Source organism: Corylus avellana, chromosome ca3, assembly GCF_901000735.1.
Source record: "Corylus avellana chromosome ca3, CavTom2PMs-1.0".
NCBI classification, from domain to species: Eukaryota; Viridiplantae; Streptophyta; class Magnoliopsida; order Fagales; family Betulaceae; genus Corylus; species Corylus avellana.
Genome location: NC_081543.1, coordinates 21,906,630 through 21,913,578, shown reverse-complemented (window position 1 = coordinate 21,913,578; position 6,949 = coordinate 21,906,630).

Sequence of the window (6,949 nt, the reverse complement as noted above, 5' to 3'; positions counted from 1 at the left end):
GGGGTTGCTGAGGCGTGTAACTCCTCCCTGCTGGTTGGTTAAAACTCTTCTTATTGGCATGGTATGGTTGTCCCCCCGAGCGGTTTCCTTACTGTGTAGTCCTCTTCCTCTGGTTGAAGTATTCCGAGTTGATCTTCTCTGTCCGTTCAATTATCACTGCCTTATTGATCAAATTTGTCAGTTTGCAAGTCTCAACTGTAACCCTCGTTCAAACTTTCTTACTTTGAGCTCTTCGGTGGACACCAAGTAAGGCGCAAACCAAGAAAGTTCAATGAACGTGGTAGCATATTGCTCCACCATCATTGATCGTTGAACCAAATCTGTAAATTCCTGGGCCTTGGTCTATCTGGTTGTTTGAGGAAAGAATCGCTCCAAGAACATATCCTTGAAGTCCTTCCAAGGAATGGTTACTCCTACACCTAGTTGTTGTTGTAGGAGTTCCTTCTGAGCCGTCCACCATCGTTCAACTCCCGTAGTGAGGTAGAAGGTAGCAAACTTGACCCTCTGTTCTTTGATGTTATTCATCACGTCCATCAGCTTCTCCATTTGTAAAACCTAGTTTTTAGCAGCTATTGCGTTGGGTTGTCCCTAAAAAATTGGAGGTGTTGCCGATTAAACTTCTCAAATATACACCCTCGTTGCCCTTTGCTGGTTGTTCCTCCCTCGCGCCGAGTGTTGGCCCCCATCGCTAGAAAGTCCATTAGTTGTGCCGCCAACGCAGTCAAAGCTTCCGGTTCCTGGTTGGCAGTGGTGTTTCCTCCGTTCCCAGCCTCGTTGCCCTCGGTGTGACCCTCCACGGTGTTGTTAGTGCGGCTGCGAGTCGGGGGTGCCATTGTTCTATGACCGAGGTAAAAGAGAAGAAAAAAATGAACAGTTAGAATGTATTCATGTACTGTCTATAAGTGACTTCAATAGACAGACTCTACTTGGCCGAAATGTGGCTTCCCATTACCCTGCTTCTTCTATCAATAGTTCTAATTCTTAAAGTCTACAGAACCTTATAACCTTTGCTCTTATACCAAAATTGTAACATCCCCAGCCCATTAGGGTTAGGTTTGTTAATCCTTTTTCTTACTCACAAAGATCCATAAGGTTTGTCAATTATAAAAGACTAGTATAAAATGAATGCATGAAACTCTAGAATATCACGTCCTTAAAAATAAACTAAAATATTCCTGCTTAACAAAAATATGTCTCACAAACGATAATTATGTTCCTTATTAACTTGTAACGACCCAGGGAAAAGCGCTAGCCACATCAGCTCTATTACTAAAAAAGGACTAGTCAATTTGGAGCTTCTCTAGAATTCATTATAAAGCCCAGTTTCATATAGTAACTAGGCAATGTGGGACTTAGCACTCATGACTATCTTTATAAACCACCCAGTCTATGTGGGTGTTTTCCTCATCTTCCCAATATGGGATCGGGGTGTTACAAACTCTCCTTCTTAAATTTCCGATGTCCTCGTTAGGGCCACGTCATGCAGTGCTCTAGTACCACATGACCTAGAGTTACTAGGTGGCTCTGATACCACTTTTAACGACCCAGAAAAAAGTGCTAGCGCTATTACTCCAAAAGAACTAGTCAATTTGGAGCTTTCTTAGAATTCATTATAAAGCTCAGTTTCACCTAGTAACTAGGAAATGTGAGACTTAGCACCCATGACTATCTTTATAAACCACCCACTATATATGAGCTTTTTCTCATCTTTCCATTATGGGACCGGGGTGTTATGAAGCCCAGTTTCACCTAGTAACTAGGCAATGTGGGACTTAGCACCCATGACTATCTTTATAAACCACTCACTCTATGTGGGCTTTTTCTCATCTTTCCAATATTGGACTAGAGTGTTACAAACTCCTCCTCTTAAATTCTTGACATCCTTATCAGGGCCACGTCATGCAGTGCTCCAGTACCACATGACCTGACGTTACTAGGTGGCTCTGATACCATTTGTAACGACTCAAGAAAAAGTGCTAGCCACATCTATGCTATTATCCCAAAAGGACTAGTCAATTTGGAGCTTCTCTAGAGTGCATTATAAAGCTCAGTTTTACCTAGTAACTAGGCAATGTGGGGCTTAGTACCCATGACTATCTTTATAAACCACTCACTCTATGTGGGTTTCTTCTCATCTTCCCAATATGGGACTAGGGTGTTACAACCCTCATTGACCCTCACACTAGATGGTGGAACCATGGACTGATACAAAATATTTTAACTGAGGAGGAGACAACCAATATTTGTAGCATGACTCCTAGCCCTAGTGGACAACCTGATCAACTTGTCTAGCTTGATACTAAGAATGGTGTTTACTCTGCCTACTATCTAGACAAATCTATGGAGGAGAGGGACAACGGGGCAAGCTCCAACGCTAATGGAGCAATTGATTCTTGGAGGAAGGTGTGCCAGGTTAGAGGACCCCTGGTGGTGAGATTATTTATATGGAAGGCTTACAAGGGATGCTCTGTGTCCTATTTGTGGGCTAGAACCCGAAAGGATTGGGCATATTCTTTGGAGGTGTGGTTCGGCTAGGGATGTTTGGATGGAGAGTACCAGGAATATACAAAAGAGCTCCATGGATGAAATCACTTTTGCTGCCATGTTTGAAAAGTTGTTAGACTTGTTGGTAGCAGCAGAGATGCAACTCTTTCCGACTGTGACACGTTTGCTATGGTTAGGAAAGAACGGTTTTGTTTTTGGAGGACCATTGACTGCACTTGCTGAGGTGATCCGCCAGGCAAAGGAACAAATGATGGCCTTTGAAAGAGCAAAAGTAGGGAGGAGTAAGGGACATCTCACACGAACGATGCATGAAAACACTACGTGGCAAAAACCAGCTGAAGGTTTTCTTAAGCTAAATTGGGATGCGTCTCTGGATGAGGCACAAAGACAAATGGGGATTGGAATAGTGATAAGGAATAATGAAGGGAAGAAATTCATTGATCTTAGAGATTGGGAAGAATTTGTTGTAGAACTTGCTCAGCAAAATTTCCCAAGGTGATGGATCCAGAACCATTGTTTGTGTGAAACTTCATTCTTGTCAACAACATAGTGCTGCAATGTTTGTGGGTATCATTTTTCTTAAACCCTCACGAGACTTCACTCATCCACTAGGGATGCCTAGGAGTTTAAAAGGCTTATTGCATATGCTAAATGCAATCGTCGATCCCATGACAGAGGATTTATGTTTCATGCTTTCATTTTATTTTTTGTTTTGTTTTGCTAAGGGACTAGCAAAATGTAAGTTTGGGGGTGTTTGATGTGTGCCAAATATTGCATATTTGGACTCCTTAATTTGCATTTGTTAATCCTTTGGCTATTTTATAATCTGATGTCTTGTGTTAGTTTTGTGGTTTTAGTGTTTTGCAGGTTGTTAAGGGAAAACTGCGGTCTTTTTGTGGAAGTTGCCAAGTTTGGAAAAAGTGCTACAAACGGAAGTGGGATTGAGCGCATGATTCTACACTCGAGCGCATCTGCGCCTATGCCCAAGCAAGGGAGTGCTCAAGCATACCCCCGCCTATGCCCAAGCAAGCAGTGCTCAAGCGCTGCACCGCAGGAAAGGAATTTGATGTTCGAGTGTGATCGAGCGTACTTGTCTGACCTGGCGCTGTTTTTTAGGTTAAAACCCTAACAAACCCTAGATTAAAGCCTATAAATAAAAGAGATCTCAGATTATTTTAGAGGAGGCTGCAGAGTATGGAATTTTAGAGGAGAAAGAAGAGAGTTTAGGGTTTTCCTAGCTTTTGGATCTCAAGTTTGAGGTTTTCAATTTGTAAACATCTCAATTTTCATGGATTCAATTAATTTTGTTTTGTCTTTCAATTTCATGAGAGGCTAAACCCTCAACTAAGGTTGAGGATGAAGTCTCACTTATGATTAGCAACATTCTTTCCATGTATATGATATTTTCCAATTTAACGATTTGATTTTCCTATTATTTTACTTCAAATTAATTTTGTGCAATGATTCTTGGATATCTTTTGTGATTCAAGGATATATTCGATGATTTGAGATAATTTCACATAATTGATTGCTCGGTTTTCTTTGTTAAAAAAGTTAGATATCTTTTATGATTTATTCTACGAATACAATTGATGTTTTGATTGAAATTGAATATCTTTTGTGATTTACAGATATAATTGATAAGTTAATTGAAATTTGATTTCTTTTGTGATTTGTGTAATGCATGGATACATGAGATGATTTTGATTAATTCTTTGAAGCAAAAGTAAAACATACTTAAGATTTTGTTGTGAGAACTTTGAGAAATATGATTGATCATGGGAAGATGTTGTTATGAATTTGTGAGTGCGGATTCCGAAACCTTAGTACTTCATTAATAGATTATTTTCACATTAATTAGTTTAGCTTTCGATTTTAAATTCACAAAACAATCTCTCAAATTTTGGAACTAGGTTAGGGTTTGATTGATTTAGATCTAATTATGTTTTCAAGAACACAATTCCTTGTGGGATCGACTTCGCACTTGCAACCTTTTTACTGCAAACGATTCATGCACTTGCGAGTATTAAAATTTTCACAACAGGTATTCTACTAGCCTCAATGTGTTCGGTTAAGGAGTATGTCACAGACCCAGGCATTGCCGAGGCCCTAGCAGCGTGGCAAGCAGTAGAGCTTACTCAACGACTGGATCTAAGGCGAGTTGTGTTAGAGGGGGATGCGTTGGAGGTCATCAATATCTTCAAGATGGAAGAACCATGGATGGGAAGCAATGGCCACGTCATACAAGATGCAAAACAAATGCTTGGGCAATGCTTGGAGTGGAAGATTAATCATGTCTATCGTGCAGGAAACGACATGGCGCATAGTCTTGCAAAGCTTCTCACTAGGTCAAGAGGTGGTATGGTTGAATGATTTTCCATTATGTATTTGAGAACTTGTATTTACTGAGCAAGGCTCGAATTAATCAATGAATTCTACTTTTCTCTGAAAAAAAAAAAAATTAACGAAACGCAACCTCATCATTTTCTACCTTTTTTTTTTTTGCTTTATTTCTACTGATGAGCAATAAACCAACTGTACACGGTTTACAACTTTTTACTCCACACTGCCCCACATGCGTCTGCACACTCCCCATGCACACTCCTCAGATTCCCAAGAATCATCTTGACCATCCATCAACAAGTTGCATCCTAACCATCCATTTACTTTTAAGCCTAATTATTTTTTCTCATTCTCACATCTCACTTCACGCAACTACAACCCACATCACTTTTCTCTTCTATTTTTTACTCCTTCCTCCCCTTTCTACTTGAACTTTTCTTTCACAACACACAGAAATGCACACAACCCTAGCAATCTCACGATACTCACTCGATTTCACTATCTTTTGAAGCAACGAAGTTTATCGTTCTTTGGACATCATACTACATCTCTCGGTCAAGGATTATCTTCACTACCTACTCTCTCTTTCTCTCTGTTGTGGTTTTTGCTTAGATTTTTTTTTTTTTTTTTTTTTTTTTTAACGAGCTCCAACCATGTTGAGCCACTTAAGTACTCGGCTCGGCTTGAAATTGCCCTTGTAGCGATCCCGAGCTACTATACCTTCCCAACGAGCCGAATTCGAGCAAGGGTTTTGTGACGTCCCACATCGCCTGGGTATGGAGATGTGGATGTGCTTAAATGTATACTACACCCTTAATGACAACAACGCGTTTTAAAGCCGTGATGGTTATGATCCCATCAGAACTTTGCAGTTAAGTGTGCTTCTGCTAGTGTAGTACCAGGATGGGTGACCTCTTGGAGACGGTTTGAGGGGAGCCAAAAGCAGACAATATTGTGTGTCACTGAGGTGAGGTGTTACAATGGTATCAGAGCCATTGCCTAGCTTGAGATGAGGGGAGCGTGCACAAGCCCATGAAGGTCGCTAGCAGGCACTCGCTGGTACGGACGCCAAAAATGGGCTAATCCCATGAGGGTCGCCAGTGGGGACGCTGGGTCCTAAGAGGGGGTGATTGTGATGTCCCACATCGCCTGGATATGGAGATGGGGATGTGCTTAAATGTATACTACACCCTTAATGACAACAACGCGTTTTAAAGCCGTGATGGTCATGATCTCATCAGAACACCGCAGTTAAGCGTGCTTCTGCTGGAGTAGTACCAGGATGGGTGACCTCCTAGGAAGTCTGGTTCGAGGGGAGCCAAAAGTGGACAATATTGTGTGTCATTGGGGTGGGATGTTACAGGTTTTCCAGTTCGCCTCGAGCTCAAGACCGGCTCATTTATATGCCCTCTAAAACGAGCCGAGCTAGGATTGCCAAAACTCGGTTTGGCACAGCTTGTTTACAGCCCTACTTATATGTTTGCTTTAGATTTAAATATGCTTGTCTTGGTGGTAAAAGGTCTTGGGGTTCGTTTTTATTCCGCAGCGTAAAAAGAAATTTTTTTAAGTTTACTCTTATAAACATACACATCGATCCCAACATTTTTATTAATCATTGTCGGTGAATTTTTTGTAAAGATATTCAACGTATATACACCCAAGTATGAAATTGTACGTTGGAATGTTTTGGCCTATTAACAATTTTACTAGCCGTAAAATCATTTAAAATATTAAATTTTGGTTATTGGTGAGGTAAGAGTAATGTTATATACAATATTTTTATTCTACAATATTGATGTGACAGTCTCAACTAATCATTGAATCACCATTAATTGTTAAAAAATAAATCCAAGAGTTGGTTGAAACACTTGGCAAGTTCAAAGTCAATTGGGATGTTGCTCTTAACCCAAAAACGAAATGCATGGGCACTGGGATTGTCGTCCGTGATGAATTGGGGAGGGTCGGTGCGGCCCAAAGCAAAACTTTGATCTCGTTCCAGGAATCGGTGGTCGGGGAAGTGTTGGCGGCGCTATAGGCGGTGAAGTTCAGCTGGGATCTTGGGTTGCTAGACATCATCCTTGAAGGTGACTTACTCCAAATT